The sequence below is a fragment of the Xenopus tropicalis genome, chromosome 3 (assembly GCF_000004195.4).
Source record: "Xenopus tropicalis strain Nigerian chromosome 3, UCB_Xtro_10.0, whole genome shotgun sequence".
Classification (NCBI taxonomy): domain Eukaryota; kingdom Metazoa; phylum Chordata; class Amphibia; order Anura; family Pipidae; genus Xenopus; species Xenopus tropicalis.
In genome coordinates this window covers 63,550,539-63,570,032 of record NC_030679.2, presented here as the reverse complement: position 1 = coordinate 63,570,032, position 19,494 = coordinate 63,550,539, and positions in this window count along the sequence as shown.

The window sequence follows — 19,494 nt, the reverse complement described above, 5'->3', positions numbered from 1 at the left end:
GCAATGCATAAGGGGGGGCTGTGCTCTATCTGCAGTTATTTAGTCTAAACACCCCCATACCTGTGAAATAACCCCCGCAAACTATATATTTCTGAAAAGTGCACACCTTCAGCTATTCAGAGACGCCACTCTCCTCTTTCTACATGGAAAATTGTGGCCGCAGTCCCTTGCAGAAGTTAGCGCTTTGGTCAGAAATCAAGGAAAAACCAGATACAAACCTAGATTTCTCCCCAAAATCTCCATGGCAACTACCAAAAACTTACTAACCATCAATCTGCAAGTTCCCCTGAATAAAACGATACCCCATATGTATGGGTGCACATAAAGACGTGGCCACCAAATGCCCCCAAACAGGGGCAATGCATAAGGGCAATTTCAGTTGAAATTTTGGGGGCTGCGCTCTATGTGCACTACCTGCAGTTTTTCACTGTTAACCCCCCCTACCTGTGAGATAACCCCCACAATCTATATATTTACGAAAAGTGCACACCTTCAGCTATTCAGAGACGCCACTCTTCTCTTTCTACATGGAAAATTGTGGCCGCAGTCCCTTGCAGAAGTCAGCGCTTTGGTCAGAAATCAAGGAAAAACCAGATACAAACCTAGATTTTGGTCAGAAATCAAGGAAAAACCAGATAAAAAACCTAGATTTCTCCCCAAAATCTCCATGGCAACTACCAAAAACTTACTAACCATCAATCTGCAAGTTCCCCTGAATAAAACGATACCTATGTCTGGTTGCACATAGGCCGCCAAACCTGAAAATGCATAATATTGGGGCTGCACTCTATGCACCCCTTTTTTTTTGCCTGCACCCGAATGAATGGGATACGCTCGGGTGCAGGCACATGTAGCCGATATACGCATGAAAACGCGTGAGAATGCAAAGTCTCGCGTTTTCATGCGTATATCGGCTACACGTGCCTGCACCCGAGCGTATCCCATTCATTCGGGTGCAGGCACAAGTAGCAGGCGTAGGGCTGAATTTTCGGCAAGCGTTTTTCCACTTGCTGAAAAAATCAGCCCTACGCCTCGTGTGGCATCAGCCTAACCCTTGGCAATAGAAACTACCAGAACAATCTTAGCACCTCTGGACCTTTCTAGAACAACTGAAATCAAATGGAATAAAACCACTAAAAGCAATCAAAGAACAATAGTTGCAATGAAATCGGTAAGAGCCCTGGATCCACCAATGTCACTGCAAAAGCAACCTTTTTGGGGGCACTAAACACACAATAAAGAACAATGCAAAGATAAAACACCGTAAAATCCAATAAAACCACCTAAACCAACAGAAGAACAATAATTGCAATGAAATCGGTGGTCAGAGCCCTGGATCCACCAACGTCACTGCAAATTCAGCACCCAATAGCAATACAAAAAGTTACAGTGCAATAGAATAATTCAAAAACAGAAATCAATTATGAAAATGCCAAAAAAACACTAAAATGCAACCAAATAAATCAGATAATTATAGAGCAAGATCAGAAATAAAGTTTTAGTAAAAAAAAAGACTGCCAAAGAAAGCAAAGACAGAAAGAAAAGAAAAGAAAGAAAGAAAAAAAAAAAAAAAAAAAAAAAAAAAAGTGTAAGTGTAAGTGTGTGTGTAAGTGTCTGTGTGTGCTTGGGAAAGTTGTAAATCAGTGTGTATGTGTACAAAAGTGTAATAATGACAAAGATAGAAGAAAAAATGCAAAAAAAAAAAAAAAAAAATTTTTTAGACAGTTGAGATAGAAATAAGCAAAATAAACAGTGGTAGAGAGTTGTAGTTCAGCTTACCCAAGGCAGGCAGACGATCAGGGGCGATCAGGGGCGATCAATCCAGCAGGAAGGCAGCAGGGGAGCTCCATCTCGTCCGAAGTGCGCAGCAGGAGTGAGGGAGCCGACAGTAGGCGGCGCTATTTAAAGGGACAGCAGTGGACACGTCATCAACGCGTGTCCACTGCTGTCATTGGCTGGCGACGCGATCGGTGCGGCTCGGGGACCCGGATCGGTGAGTATGTCTTACTCTGCTCGTTGCCTAGGGGGATCTGAGGGGTTTACAAGCGCTGCGCTGCTTTAAAAGCGAGCGCAGCGCTTGTAAACCCGACAGTGCCATTGGACGTAGATTCTACGTCCCATGGCACTTTGGTCCCTTGGTACCTGGGACGTAGAATCTACGTCCCTTGGCACTTAAAGGGTTAAACATCTTGACCCCTGAACATCTGTTATATCAAATATATGTTGTGTTCAACCAATAGGCAGATTACAAAGTGTATAGTCAAAGCTACAGTTTTCTTATGCAGTTTGGACCTTGTGTACTTTTTATTTCTAAATTACACTGAATACATAGCAAATAATTCACTCTACCATATAAAATTTAATTCTTGAACAAAAAATGTATAGTTTTTTTAGTTGTGGTATTGGTGTCTAGGCAGCCATTTCAGTGCATTGTGCCTGAGTCTGAGTCAGAAGGAGTCAGCGCTTTCAGGTAACTTTCAGGACTTGGATTACCATTGAGTTCTATTCTGATATCTGTTGGGGGCTGCTATCTTGCTACCTTCCCATTGTTCTGCTGATCAGCTGCTGGGGGGGTGGTGATATCACTCCAACTTGCAGCACAGCAGTAAAGTATGAAGTTTATCAGAGCACAAGTCATGTGGCTGTAGCACCCTGGGAAATGAAAAATAAGGCTAGTCCTATATGAAACTTCAAAATTAAATATAAATAAATCTGTTTGCATTTTTAAAAATGAATTTCAATGCAATATTCTGCTAGAGAAGCTCCATTAACTGATACATTATGAAAAAAAACATGTTTTCCCATGACAGTATTCCTTTGACTACTGGAACCAAAAACTGCTGCACACTCAAAGTGACGCCTTTCCTGAGACCTATAAAGAGGTCTCTTGTAAGGTATCACCTTATGTTTTCATCCTGTAGGGACCCATGGGGTTAACACTCTCTACAGTCTTATCTTCTACATTTTCTAGTTTGCTATTACTATGTAGAATGATATGTTCCAACTTGTGATATTTGCATCTGTGCATTTATTGGTCTTTAGATAAGATGACCACTTCCTGTGCACTGTAATATAGTGTTATACAGGTCATGGGCACTTCCATTTTGGCCTTCCTCTTACCAGCAAAAGGTAGTGTTTCAGTGAGCCTGGACCAACTAGGCCCAGAAGCCTTGAGCCATAGAGGAAGCCATCCTACTAGTGATCTAAGTCAGGGAGCAGGGAACCGTGAATGAGGGTAAGTCAGTGTGTAGGTTAGACCTCTGTAAGAACACTTTGTACTGCACAAATAAACCAAGTTCTTGTTAATTGCAAATAACCACTGGCGTCCTTATTCCATCATTAACACCTCTGGCAGTGGAGAGTTGCAGTTCCACAATATCTCATAGGTGTCTATGAAGATTTTCATTCAGCCAGGTCATGATATACAGTATCTAGTAGAACTGAGTCTAAAACAACTGGACTTTTTTGAGTTTTTCTTTGAAAGCCTTTGAGGCCAATAGTCAGCAGCATTAACTGTGACTTATAACCCACTATTGAGGCAACTGAAACAGTGAGGAAACAGCTGAAACAAGACAATACCCTCAGCAGCAGAACAAAGCTGACCCAAGAACAAGTTTGTTCCTTACTGGACCTATGTCTCAATACCACTTACTTCAAGCACAAGGAGATTTCTATAGACAAAAACATGGCTGTGCCATGGGTTCGCCTGTGTCTCCAATGGTAGCAAACCTTTACATGAAAGAAGTGGAAAAGAAAGCCCTGGACACCTTCAAGGGAACAACACCAAGTCATTGGTTCAGATATGTGGATGACACCTGGGTCAAAATTAAAGCAGGTGAGGTTCAAGCCTTCACCAAACACATAAACTTGGTGGACAAAAACATCACGTTCACAAGGGAAGATGTGAAAGACAGCAAACTGGCTTTTTTGGACTGTGGGGCCTGGATATTGAAGTACACAGGAAACCCACCCACACAGAACAGTACTTGCTGTTTGATTCCCACTACCCTTTGGTACATAAATTGGGTGTCATTAGGACTCTACATCATCGGGCTGAAACTGTGGCATCCAATGCAGAGGCTAAAGAGAAGGAATATAAACATCTAAAAGGAGCTCTGAAAACTTGTGGGTACCCAAACTGGCCCTTTATCAAAACAAAATCAAAGACATGCAAAAAGACCAGACCAACAAATAGAAGGGAGGAACACAGCAGGCGAAGCAACATAGTCATCCCATATGCTGCTGGAACATCAGAAAACTTCTGAATTTTCAACAAACTTTGCCTTTCTGTGTTTTTCAAACCCAGCAACACTCTGAGACAAAAGCTGGTGCACCCTAAAGACCCAACACCAAAGCACATGAAATGTAATGTGGTCTATGCTGTCCAGTGTAGTGAAGAGTGCTCTGACTTATACATTGGGGAGACAAAACAACCTCTCTGTAAGAGAATGGCCCAACATAGGAGGGCTAACTCCTCAGGACAAGACTAAGCAGTCTATCTACACCTAAAGGAAAAATAACACTCTTTTGAGGACAGTAATGTGCATATTTTAGACCGAGAGGACAGATGGTTTGAAAGAGGTGTGAAAGAGGCCATTTATGCCAGCCTGGAAAAACCATACCTGAACAGAGGAGGGGGCCTGCGACACCGCTTGTCATCAACATATAATGCTGCTTTGACATCCTTACCCTGGCGGTTTTACAACAGTTCACACTTCCAGTCATGTACTTTGAAGGATTAACACCTGCATCAATGAGAATCATGGTACCATTGTGATTGGATCATACCTTCTTACACTTGTCAGTTTCAGCCAACATCTAACTGAATAAGTTTGATGGAACCATTGAGATTGGATGTCTGTGACTGTACTACCATCAAGGGTTTAAATGCCGAGGAATTCCCTACCAGTCATTTGAACTGAAGAAGCCACTTGGATGAGTGGTGAAACGTTTTCAAGAAAAACTCAAAAATGTCCAGTTGTTTTAGACTTAATTCTACTAGATGCTGTATCTCATTAATGCATTTCTTCCCCTTTGCGAAGGTCTGTCCTGTGCTCATTCCCTCTAGCTAGACATTGGCAAAATACTAGCCAAGATAGGGTTGCAATCCTTTAAGTTAATACCTTTTTTTTGCAGTGTTATTTATTGAAGTCTGTGTTGGCCCTAGAGTGATGCAGCCTCCGTAAATTAACGTAAGTATGTTTTTAGTGAATCATGTGTTAAGTCGCGAAAATTTAGACGCAATAAAAATTTTACCACATGCTATAAATAGCGCACGTTTTAACGCACTTTAGTGAATCGCCCCTATTATATGTAAAAAATTGTGTGAGATAAAAATGGCAAATTGCAATGTTTTTAGATGACTTTTGTCAAAAAAATATGGTTTTCAGGGGTCACCTTATATTTTTGCCTCTTTTACCACACACAAAACTGCCCATGTGTTTATGAATTAGGTAAAGATAAGCCATGAAAATAGTGTGCACAAGGTATATTTTGGGGTCTCTAAGTGCCATGTACTTGAATATTTGTATATTATGTATATTCATCAAACTGTTTAGTAGACCTGTGGTGTTCATATTTAGGGTGTTTTATATGGTTACCTAATGGCCTGTAAGAGAAAAGATGGTGCAAAGTGGAAGTTTTAAAGTGATTTTCAGAAGTTTCGTCAAAATCGCCAATTTTAGGAAAGCTTTGCAGCTTGGTACTTTGGAGTAGAAAGACATGGTTACCCATTTTAGATTTGTGGGAATGTGTTATTTCCAAAAATATATTGTTTTCTGTTTTCTACTTTTATATATCTTTACCCCCAAATAATGCAGTAAATGTGTTGATTTTGTAGTAACTGAAATGACAGAAAAGATAGATCGTATGTTTGTATCTTCACCTTGGGGCCCCTACATGCCACATACTTACTGTAGGTAAACCTATGCACATTGGGCATCAAACTGTTCAGTGGACCCCTGGGATACATAATTAGGATGGTTTATCTTGGTACCTAATAGTATGGGGGATATAAGATGCTGCAGAGTGAAAGCTATGAGTTGATTTTCGGAAATTTCCTCAAAATCACCAATTTTAAAAAAGCTTTGCGGCTTGGTAGTTTGGAGTAGAAAGACATGGGTACCCATTTCAGATTCAGGGGAATGTGTACTTTCCAAAAATATATAGTTTTCTGGGATGAGTGTACTTTTATATATCTTTACCCCCATAAAATGCACTAAATGTGTTGATTTTGCAGTAACTGAAATGACAGAAATGATAGATCATATGGGGGTATGTTCACATTGGGGCCCCTACATGCCACATACTTAGGGAAACCTATACATGTTGGGCTTCAAACTGTTCAGTGGACCGCTGGCATTCAAATTCAGGGTGTTTTATCTTGGTACCTAATGATATGTGGGAGAGTGGAAGCTTTGAAATGATTTTCACAATTTTTTATAACAACATATAGGAAAGCATTGCAACTTGGTAATTTGGAGTAGAAATACAGTTTTACCTATTCTGGATTCATCAGAATCTGTTCTTTTCAAAAATAAATAGTTTTCTAGGGTAAACCTACTCTAAGTGGAATACTTGGCCTTGAAATCTAAAGAATGCAGATTTCTGGAGCAGTGCTTTGGAAAGTTAGTAGTGTACTGTTGGGAGTTTTTGACTTATACAAGTGAGAAATCTCCATAAAACTATACATATTTGGTATTGGTGCATTCAAGAGACATTGAACTTTCAAAATCTGTATTTTCGTGCATAAAATAATTCATGTTTCTGCTATATGTTTTTACATTATAGAAAATATTATTTTCCTATATCTTGTTACAGAAGTGGAATTACCAAAACTTCTAGCATATTTTGAAAGATTAGGTTGTCCTGAAAAAAACAATATATTATTTTCCCAGGTAAACTAAAAGTACCCTCTAGTAAAGGCCCCTAAAGTGAAAGAGTACAAAAAGTTAAAAAACGGTCTGGCAATGCAAGTTCCGCTGGCAGTTAAAGGGTTAAAAAAGGGTAAATATTGGAAAACATCATCTACTGATGTCCCTTTTTGACCAGGTTATTGGTTTACCAATATTATTTTTACATAATAGTCTGTAAAGCCATTAAAACAAATGCACTTTTCAGGCTAATATCTAATGCCACCTGGATTGATTAAAAGTTCATTATTTTTGTACATGTTTACATAACAAAGCAATAGCTTTTATCCCTCATCTAAAAAAAACAATGGAGACTCACTGGGATACTGTATGCTTACTGACACAAAAACATTCTTACACAACAGGACAGAGGTTACTCTTACAAAACAGGACTCCCAGCAACTTTGCTCGTCTAGGCAACGGGATACGGACGTAAAAAGTTCCAAGATCAAAGCATTTGTTGAAGCTCTTGTTTAAAATAAAATAGGAAAATAATCGCTCAGCTCTAAGCAATCTCAACGATCAGGTTAAAACACATGTATACTGGTATACAAGATGTTTTGAAGTGACTTAATAATCTAGAATCCCACAAGCACCATATGCTGCCATCTGCAAGGGTGGGACAAATTTGACTTTACATGAGAATTAAAGCTTAACAAAAAAATTAGTATAGATGATACACCTTATGTTTTTGGCTGCTGTACAAGTCCACATGCATCACAGCCCTTTAGCAGTTGAGGATATATGCCTTTAAAAGTGGTTGCATGTAATGAAATCTAAATTCTTTACTAATCAGCCCTGTATTTTAATGTTTATATTTGTTACATACAGTATATTGTAAATCAGTCTCTAACTCTGGTAATTGACATCACCATAGAGCATGTGCTGTAAATCAGCAGAAATAAAGATTGGAAGCTACTAAGGAAATATTCAGAGGCATAGTTCTTCACTTCAATAAGTCTGGGGTGTTCTTGGGTCCAAACAAAAGCCCAAATTCTAATGAGCAGTAGTTCTACTGAACTTGTTTTTAAGCTGTAGTTCGTTTTTAATTATAAATTTGGTTGCATCAACTACTATGACAAATTTAATCTCAGTTTCTGCTGTTTTGGTAATGTTGACTACCTCTAAGCTTAGCTTGTCAAAAGCAGCTCAAAACATTTCTTCCCATACAGACCTTTATATTTCCAAACCTTGTGTCTCAACCCTTTCTCCTTGTAGATTGTAAGCTCTTTTGGGCAGGGCTCTCTTCACCTCTTGTATCGGTTATTGATTGCTTTATATGTTACTCTGTATGTCCAATGTATGAAACCCACTTATTGTACAGCGCTGCGGAATATGTTGGCGCTTTATAAATAAATGTTAATAATAATAATTTACCCAGCCCTTATTACCCTATCATTCAAAAAGCACAGATTTTAGGGTAAAAAGTCTGCAGTACAATTGTATTAATGAATGAAAACAACTAAATTAACTACTGTGTGCAATAATTCATAAATACCCCAAAACAGTAAATATACTACTTTATAACAACAATGACCCAAAACTCTTTACAGCTTCAGCAATAGGTCGGCAACTTGAAGACCACCTTTCAGGGAGTGCCTTGACCTAATTAGCTCCTCTGAGAAGGGTCTGTGGCACCAGGTTTAAAGCGTCTGTCTGCTTACTCTCAATAAAGCCCAAGTTTGAGTCCTGGCTGTTCCCTTTGCCAGATGTCTTGCTGGCTCATGGTTACCCTTTGCTTCAGGCCTCATTATTAAACGGCCGTTACTTTGGGTTTCGGCAAGCCCCACAAGCCTGGTTGTTTCTGTGGCACACTCAAGAAATCGGCTATCCTTGGCCGCAAAGCCCCCATTTCGAGTCCCCGTAGCTCTCTTTACCAGATGCCCAGCTTTGGAGCGGGTTTCCAGCTGCGGTGCCCAGTACCCAATGTTCAAGGCAACCACTTGCAGTGCAAAGAGCTGCCTGGCGAGCTCTGATAGTTGAGACTTCCCTTACGTTCTTACTCGTCCTTTTTGTCCTAGTAGAAGCACAGCTTTGCCATCTGCAGATCTGGTTAGGAGACCATACTGAGTTGGCATCCCGCCTGGTCTTATGTACAGGGCTGCCCTTAACAAGCCACTCCGGTACACCTTTCCAAGCTCTGTTCAGGACACTGCCCTCAGTAAGCAACCCCCGAGGCCAAGCGTGGGCTGATACCCCACCTGTGGCAAGGGGAACCCCCTCAAATTGATGCTTGAAAAGGTGTACAGGAGTGGCTTGTTGAGGACAGCCCTGCACACAAGACCAGGTGGGATGCCAACTCAGGGTTCTGCGTGCGATAAGAGGCTGCATGACTCCTTTCACTACAGAAAGAAGGGGCACCAAGTTGAAATCTAAGTATGGTCTCCTAACCGGATGGGCAGATGGCAAAGCTGTGCTTTTACTAGGACAGCTGCCAAAAGTACGAGCAAGAACATAAGGCAAGCCTCAACTATCAGAGCTCGCCAGGCAGCTCTTCACACCGTAAGCGGTTGCCTTAAACATTGGGTTCTGGGCACCGCAGCTTTGCTGAACCCTGGGTATCGGTTAAAACAATATGACGCCAAAAGGAAACCGAGGACCTGGCATAGGCGGATAACTTAAGGTTAGGCACCTCTCCAAGAGAGCAAGCGGGCCTCGATCTCTGCCAAAACCCAGCATAGTTGTGACTCATTACAGCAGCGTGTACAATATGGCAACCCGCTCCCAAACTGGGCATCTGGTAAAGGAAGCTCCGGGGACTCAAAATGGGGGCTTCGTGTCCAGGGATAGCTGATTTCTCAAGTGTGCCACAGAAACAACCAGGCTTGTGGGGCTTGCCGAAACCCAACATAGCGGCCGTTTAATAATGCGGCCTGAAGCAAGGGGTAACCATGAGCCAGCAAGACATCTGGCAAAGGGAACAGCCAGGACTCGAACTCGTCAGTGGTCAGTTGCCCCCAAACACATTCCTGGGCAGTGTGCAGCTGTGGGGGGGCCCAGGGGAGAGATTGACCAATGAGGAGCCAGAAAGTATATTTATATCCCCTGGGGCCCTGCCTGTGCCATATACAAGCAAAGGGGGGGTGGTGGAGGGATTTTCTGGTAGCGACTCAGGTCACATGTGGGGTATTTTGATCCCCATCTCTTATCTGTGGAAATGTCTCTGTGACCCGTAACAACTCCCTTATTTCAACTGATATTTGTTGAATTTATCGCTGTATTTTAAAATGTAACTTTGATTCTGACTGTTAAGAACCTTGAGAGATGCTTATTGTTAAACCAAATAAAAATGGAGGACTTATGTTCAATATGAAGCCCAGTCTGAATTATTATTACTTGCCCTTTGCGCCACGTGCTCCCTATCCTTGTGTCACAAACGCACGTTTGGTTTCTTACAGACAATGCAAAAACTGTATTTCTCCCATTCAGCAGGGGAGGGATTATAAAGGGCACATTTGCTGCCTGACAGCTCACTCTCCCAGGGATGTATTTAGGTAGGTGCCACCCTAGGCCTAAACATGCCCTCAGGTTGTGGGAGTGACGCCACTTCTTGCCGATACTCACTGAGACCCCTCTATCCCCCCAGCATTGCCCCAGATTTCAAAAGGATTGATCTGACGGTGGCAGGGGCGGTGTCTTATTTATTTATTTATTTACATTTCTATTATATAGGCACCCGCCTACATACAAATATACCCCTGCGCCCTCCCTACTCATTCCTAAGGGCGGCCTAACCCCCCCATGTTATCTCCAACACACTCCTACAGCTGGGGTGTTTGCTACAGAAACTCTACTATAGTTTATATAAATACTCCGCTGTGTAGCCCCCGGGACAGCCATTCCTGCACTGGTACAGCTGGGGTGTTTGCTACAGAAACCCTACTATAGTTTATATACCCTGCTGTGTAGCCCCGGGGGCAGAAGGATGCTTGGGGGGGCCTTGGAGGAAGCAGGAGGATGCTTGGGGGGGTGGAGCTGGAGGAAGCAGGAGGATGCTGGGGGGGAGCTGCAGGATGCTTGGGGGGGAGCTGGAGGAAGCAGGAGGATGCTTGGGGAGAGCTGGAGGATGTTTCAGGAGAGTTGGAGGGTGCTAGGGGGGAGCTGGAGGATGCTTGGGGGGCCCTGGAGAAAGCAGGAGGATGTGGGGGGGGAGCTGGAGGATGCTGGGGGGAGCTGGAGGATGCTGGGGGGAGCTGGAGGATGATGGGGGGAGCTGGAGGATGATGGGGGCAGCTGAAGGATGCTGGGGCGAGCTGGAGGAAGCAGGAGGAGTTAAAGGATGCTTGGGGGGGCCTGGAGGAAGCAGGAGGATGCTTGGGGGCCTTGGAGGAAGCAGGAGGATGCTTGGGGGGCCTTGGAGGAAGCAGGAGGATGCTTGGGGGCCCTGGAGGAAGCAGGAGGGCCCCCCAACACACTGCTGGCCAGTGTGAATCACCCCCCGAATACACTGCTGGCCAGTGTGCCCCCCCAACACACCGCTGGCAAGCGTACCCCCCCAAACACACTGCTGGCCAGTGTGAATCACCCCCCTCAATACACTGCTGGCCAGTGTGTCCCCCCAAACACATTGCTGGCCAATGAGCCCGGGTAAACATTACTGGCCAGTGTGCCCACCCCAATCACACTGCTGGCCAGTGTGCCCCTCCCCAAAACACTGCTGGCCAGTGTTCCCCCCCCCAATCATACTGCTGGCCAGTGTGACCCCCCAAACACACTGCTGGCCAGTGTGTCCCCCCTATCACACTGCTGGCCAGTGTGCCCCCCAATCACATTGCTGGCCAGTGTGTCCCACCCCAAACACACTGCTGGCCAGTGTGAACCACCCCCCTAATACACTGCTGGCCAGTGTGCCCCCCCCAAACACATTGCTGGCCAGTGTGCCCACCCCAATCGCACTGCTGGCCAGTGTACCCCCCCAATCACACTGCTAGCCAGTTTGCCCTCCCCCAAAACACTGCTGGCCGGTGTGCCCCCCCAGTCACACTGCTGGCCAGTGTGCCCCCCCCAATCATACTGCTGGCCATTGTGCCCCCCCACCCCCAACACACTCCTGGCCAGTGTGCCCCCCCCAATCACATTGCTGGCCAGTGTGCCCCCCCAAACACACTGCTGGCCAGTGTGCCTCCCCCCCAATCGCACTGCAGCCCAGTGTGCCCCCTCTCAACACACTGCTGGCCAGTGTGCCCCACCCCAAACACACTGCTGGCCAGTGTACCCCCCAATCACACTGCTAGCAAGTTTGCCCTCCCCCAAAACACTGCTGGCCAGTGTGCCCCCCAGTCACATTGCTGGCCAGTCTGCCCCCAAACACATTGCTGGGCAGTGTGCCCCCCAGTCACATTGCTGTCCAGTGTGCCCCTCAAACACATTGTTGGTCAGTGTGCCCCCCAGTCACATTGCGGAGAGCAAGCAGACAGGCGCTTTAACCCTGGTGCCACAGACCCCACTGAGGGGTGCTAATTAGGTCAAGGCACCTAGTTTCTATAATATTTGAGGCCTCCGGCTTGTTAGTGGTAGTGGCAAGTGGTTAAGGCAGTGGTTAAGGCATCTGCCTGCGGAGCCCATGGTCATAAGTTCAGTTCCTGTCTGCATCAGTTGTAGTGTGCCATAAGGAGCCAATAGTGTCATCTGAGGCCAGCCCCAAGGACAGGATGGACCACTGTGAAGAGGATACAGATGATGCAAGTGGATCCTAGCAAAGGAGCAGAAGGAAGACTGGCAAAAGGCCTACCCCATGACAGGAAGGTTGCAGAGTGAAGTCCCACAAGCCCCATTGTGTTTGTGACACACTCAAGAAATCAGCTGTCCCAGAGCTCCCCCTACCGGATGCCCAGCTTGGGAGTGGGTTTCCATTTTGTACACGCCGCTGTAATGAGTCACAACTATGCTGGGTTTCGGCAAAGATCGAGGCCCGCTTGCTCTCTTGGAGAGGTGCCTAACCTTAAGTTATCTGTCTATGCCGGGTCCTCGGTTTCCTTTCGGCGTCATATTGTTTTAACCGATACCCAGGGTTTGGCAAAGCTGCAGTGCCCAGAACCCAATGTTCAAGGCAACAGCTTGCGGTGTGAAGAGCTGCCTGGCGAGCTCTGATAGTTGAGGCTTGCCTTACGCTCTTGCTCGTCCTTTTGGCAGCTGTCCTAGTAAAAGCACAGCTTTGCCATCTGCCCATCCGGGTTAGGAGACCATACTTAAATTTCAACTTGGTGCCCCTTCTTTCTGTAGTGAAAGGAGTCAAGGGGCCACCTATCGTGCGCAGAACCCTGAGTTGGCATCCTGCCTGGTCTTGTGTACAGGGCTGCCCTCAACAAGCCACTCCTGTACACCTTTCCAAGCTCTGTTCAGGACACTGCCCTCAGTAAGCAACCCCCAAGGCCAAACGTGGGCTGATACCCCACCTGTGGCAAGGGGAATCCCCTCAAATTGAGCTAGCTAGATGGCCTTGTTCGGGGCTAGATAATCAGAATTTGGTTTGTTAGTTAGGAATTCATACCCTGTGAACAGTATCCTATAAATCTGTTCACAGTTTAGGGAAGCAAAGCAGGGGGCCACTTGTAAGTGCCATGTTTAAGTTCCTTGCAAAGGAATAAGATAGACTGAAGACATAACTGGAAGAACTGGGAGAGATTTTTTAATGGCTTGGTAACATTGACAGGGAATTATAAACATTTGCTTAATTTTGATATTGCTCATTACCAGTAATAACATCTCTACACACTTTGCTCTTAATATATTAACTTGCAAGATAAACATTTTAAAAGATTATAGGGGAGATGATTTCAGGTATATTTTCCTCAGTCTGGGAAGAAAACAATTGTAAAGTCAGTCAGGGTAGGTGGAGGGTGCATGAAATACTCCTTATTGTAATAAAAATTGCTTTATTCATTCTGTTTCATGTATAATTATGACAGATCAGATTTAGCAGTGAATTGTCAGATGTGTAGCCGAAATACGCATAAAAACGTGAGACTTTCAAACTCTTGCGTTTTTATGCGTATATCGGCTACATGTGCCTGAGTGTATCTCATTCATTCGGGTGCAGGCACATGTAGGAGGCGTAGGGCGGTATTTTCGGCAATCGCTTTTCCGCTTGCCGCAAAAAATTCGCCCTACACCTTGTCTGGCATTAGCCTAAGGCTTATAGTAACCCTTTAAGTGCCAGAAGAATTTCACATTTCAGTTACACTCAGTACCAGACATTTTTTAAAAAATGGTGTGCTCTCTAATTTAAGGGGAATTTTGGTGGGAGGGGGTTAGTTTAGGTAGGAAAAAAATATATATAGTTTTTTCAAGAGAACCAGAGCTTTCCAAATTGGCCTTCTGGAACAAGATTTAGAACTCTAAATGCTATTTTTTCATGATATATGGATTTATAAATATTTTATTTTATGGAAAAAAATTCAACTGATTTGGAAAGTCTCTTGCATGTCGCAATACCTTACATGCATAGTTTTATGGAGATTTCTGACTTCTATAGGTCAAACTCCAGCAGTAAATTACCAAATTTTCAAAGCATTATAGCAGAATGCAGCATATTTTAGATTCCAAAGCCAAAAATGCTGGAACATTAGGTTTACCTCAAGAAATCATATATTTTTTAAAAGTACACATTTTGACAAAATCGGAATGGGTAACCAGGTCTTTCTACACCAGACATAGAGATCACTTTAACTACTGGAAATTCAACACATTTACTGCATTTTTGTGGGGTAAAAAACAGAAACAATTAAGTTGAACCCCCAGAACCATATACTTATACAATTTGGATGAATTCAAAATGGGCACCCATGTTTCAAGCATCTTATCTCCAACAAAGCATTAGGTACCAAGAAAAAACATCTTAAATATGAATGCCAAGGGTCCACTGAATATTTTGATTCCCATTGTGCATAGGATTGCCAAAGTATCTGGCATTTAGAGACTTCAAAATGAAGTAAGCACATACATATTTCATGGCATCTAAATCAGGCAGTGTATTTTTTGGTAGTACTGTAGAAATATATGTTGGAAAAAGTGAGTTTATCCCAGAAAATCTCATATTTTCACAAAATACATATTCTGTTGAATGTAAAATGGGTAATATGTCTTTGTAGGCACCAAACAGCAAAGCTAAGCTAAACTTAGCGGTTTTTAAGCAGTTTAAGATAATCGTCACAAAGCTTGCATTTTAACCTATTATAATGCCAAAGGTCTGCTGAACAGTTTGATGCCCAATATGCAAAGATTTACCAAACTATGTGGCATGCAGATGCACCCAAATGGATATACAGTATAGCAGACAAAATTTCCATGTGCAAAAACAACTAAGAAAGAACAATCATTTCGATAGATTTGACCCCCCAAAACCATATATTTACCCAAAAATATATGGTTTTGGGGGGTCAAATGTATCGAATTTTCAATAGCTGAAGTGGTCTCCGGGGCAATTTATATGCACTAACTTCCTTTCGGGGTCTAAAGGCCAGATACTTTGGTGATCCTATGCACAATGGGCATCAAACTAATATTTTTATTGGTACCTAATGTGGGAGATATGATGCTTGAAAGTGGAAGCTTTGAGGCAATTTTTAGAATTTTCATAATTTTTTATAGAAACTGCTAAATTCAGGAATGCATTGCTGTTTGGTACTTAGGAGTAGAAAGACATGGTTACCCATTTCGAATTTGGCAGAATGTGTACTTTTCAAAAATATATGCGGGTTGATTCACTAAAGTGCGATAAAACGAGCGCTATTTATAGCATGCGCTAAAAATTTTATCGCATCTAATTTTTCGCATCTTAACGTACGATTCACTAAAAGTATATTTGCGTTTGGCACACGCCATATTAGCCATACACACCATTACGTTCGTAAAACTACTTTTTTTTAAAATGATCATTTCCCTGCAAACTGGAGGCTACATCACTCTAGGGCCAACGCATATGTGAATAAATCACACTGCAAAGTCCATATTGTGTTGCCAAAAGCTCATGAACTGTACTTTTCTATAATTACCGTCTTCCCCAAGTAGGTGTTAATTTTCGCACAGACTAATGCGATATTTAGGGTGTCTAAGTGTTTGTGAATCATGCGTTAGTATTATTTCTGTGCAAGAATTAACGCAATGCGGTAAAATTAACGCATGTGGTTGCGCGCTATTTAACACACGCAATATGCAACTTAACGCGATATGCGACCACCACTCTCTCTTTTAATTTTATATATTCCCCATGCCTCATGTTTTCACACAGGCAGTTTCCCTGTGTCTTTCCCCAGACTGGAAGTCTCTGCATTTGCCTTAGCTGCCTTTAAATTATCCACCTGAGGTGCCTCAGGTAGCTACAAAATACCCGGGCTGGAATTGCAGTCCCAGAACCACTCTGTTAAGAACCTGGGAGATATATAAGCTCCGTCCTGGGCTTTCCCAGGTACCCTGATAGTGACCTTTCCACAATTATTATTTACAGGAGTTTCTGTTGCTCAGTGCCCATGAAGTCAGTACCCAGAACAGCCAGCCGTGAATAATAATGGATCATAGTAAGGTTTTCCTCCAGTGTACCAGAAGAAGCACCTTGAACTGCAGTTTATTTCAAATATTCAGTGTTGTCCATTTGCAAATTTAATTAATGTCTCATGGGTATTGGAGTGTTTCTTGCATGTTGTAAACAATGATTGCTCAGCATTTGGTAATTTCACCCCTTGTGAGTCCACTGGGATCAATTCCTGACTGCGACACAGCCCTTGTAAGACAGGCAAGTGCAATTCAGACAGTCCGATACATTTTTGCCTCGTTGATTCTCTGACTGTCTCAATGGATATCCTGTATTCTACTTCTGAAGCCCTTCTGAAGCAAACACACTACTTTTTCCAGTGTAGGGTAGAAATACATTATATTTTAAACACTTTCCTTATTTGGTGTACCGTTCTTTCATTGGGAAGAAATAAAGCATACAGATTGTACTTCACAACAGCAGCCACTGGAGGGCAGGAACAGCAAACAGTTCCACAAAGAAAGGCAATCCAGCACACGTACAGGATGGCCATTTATATTAGTCAATGATGATATGTCAAAAAGGGATTCTGGGAACAAATTCCTTTAGGCTTTTAGAAAAGTCCCATTTACATGGGCTTGTCCCATTTACATGGGTTTATTGCATACGTATGAGGCGGTCTCCTCAACCCTTTTAGTTTGTTCGTCAATGATGATATAAAATATACATTTTTTCTTTTTGAAGTGATAATACATATTTAGACCAACAAGAGACAACCCTATGTGCAGAATAAAATTATTTAGGCTGACTGAACTTAAGTTACAAGTGATGCTCCTAAATGCTTAATCAAGATTATTTAGACTGACTAAACTTCTGGTAGAACAATTGTCCTAATCTATGTAGCAACAGGCAACAGGACAAGTTATCAAGAATGCACTGTGGTCCACTACAATATAAAACTAGCCCTAGTTTTATGCCACTGGATCATTGACCTAAACCTAGCAATCCTAAAAAGTGGTAACCACATAGTACCCCTGCTCCAAAATTGCCAGGTACGAACTCAGACCATTAAAAAAAAAATTCAAGTTACACAGGTCAGTCAGGTTATACTAGTATTCAAATTAAAGTTCAAATTGCCTACCCCTGCTGCAGACTGTAGTTGCAGGACCAGGACAGAGGACTGTATCTCACTTCTGCTCCCTCTAAACTAACTGCTCCAGACCAAAGGAGCGCAAATCACTTCCCCCCCTTCCGGACCTCTCCTTTCCTTCCTTCTCCTCTCTTCCCTCCCCTAACCTTGGTCTAACTCCCTTCCAATCACCTCACTCTTTTACACTTCCCTTCCAATACCCTTTGTGTGGCTTCACCCTGTGTTTCCCTATTCCCTTTGTCCTCCCTTCCTCCAAGGTCGCCAAGACTGTGCTGGGCCCCTTACTATTTTCTCTCTATACCTCCTCACTTGGCAAATTAATAAATTCTTTTGGCTTTCAGTACCACCTCTATGCTGACGATACTCAGATCTTTCCTCTCCTAATCTCAACCCAGAGCTTCTAACTCGTGTCTCTTCCTGCCTGTCCACTATCTCCACGTTACCTGAAATTAAACCTCTCTAAGACTGAATTGGTTCTCTTTCCCCCATCCATTGGTTCTCTTCTCCCCATTGTTCCCGAGGTATCTATAAAGGTTAACAATACTACCATCACCCCATCTTCCCAGGCCCGGTGCCTTGGGGTTATCCTTGAGTGTGCCCTGTCCTTCACTCCTCATATCCAGTCACTTATCAAATCATGTCACTTTCACCTAAGAAATATTTCCAAAATACGATCATTTATCACCCAAGATGCTGCCAAAATTCTTATTCACTCTCTCATAATATCTCGCCTGAACTACTGTAACTCCCTGTTAATTGGCCTTCCCCTCCAAAGACTGTCCCCTCTCCAGTCCATAATGAATACTGCTGCCAGGCTCATACACCTCTCCAACCGCTGCTCCTCTGCCATGCTGCTCTGCCAATCTCTGCACTGGCTTCCCCTACCATCCAGGATAAAATTCAAACTAATGACTCTCACATTCAAAGCAGTTCATAACTCTGCCCCACCCTACAACTCTGAACTCATCTCTAGGTACCATCCAACCCGCTTGTTACGCTCCTCTACTGACCTGCTCCTCAACTCCTCTCTCATTCCCTCCTCACACGCTCGCATTCAAGACTTTGCAAGGGCTGCCCCCCTTCTCTGGAATTCGCTCCCACAAACTGTCAGACTTTCTCCCAATCTCTCTGCCTTCAAGAGATCTCTAAAAACACATTTATTTAGAGAAGTTTACCCTAATCTAGTTTAACATAACCTCAGTGTGCTGCTACCACACCTTGTGTCTCAACCCTTTCTCCTTGTAGATTGTAAGCTCTTTTGGGCAGGGCTCTCTTCACCTCTTGTATCGGTTATTGACTGCTTTATATGTTACTCTGTATGTCAAATGTATGAAACCCACTTATTGTACAGTGCTGCGGAATATGTTGGCACTTTATAAATAAATGTTAATAAAAATAATAATAATACAAAAATATTGCAGATACAAAAAAATGGCCATTGATTTTAATGCATTGAGAAGAGTGAGAAAAAACACCCTTTGACTTTAGTGCATTTGGAGTGAGAAAAACGCTTTTTAACTTTAATGCATTTGGAGTAAAAAAAAAAGTTGCGTATAAAAAATTTTGCCTGCGTAAAATTTGCCGCCTATTGACTTCTCTGCGTTTCGTGATTTTTTTGCCGTTTTGTGAATTTTTCAGCCGAAACAGGACAGATTTGCTCATCACTATTGGCCCTGTTGCACTCTCGTACTGGGAGGATCTGTAAAAAAAAAACTTGAGCATTTATAAATCTCCCCCTTAGTGTCTTATTAGAGTTTAGAGTAAAATATAGCTGCAGGTTGGTTGTGATTCTTAGAGGTTTTACCTGTTTTAGGTTTATAAAGTTGGACATGGGTCGTGTTTGTTGCAGGGTGAGTTTAATGATGGAGCTTTAACTATGTGCAACCATCCATAAAAGCAATAAAAGACCCTTTAGACAGTGCTGTCCAACTTCTGTGGCGCCAAGGGCCAGAATTTCTCTAGCA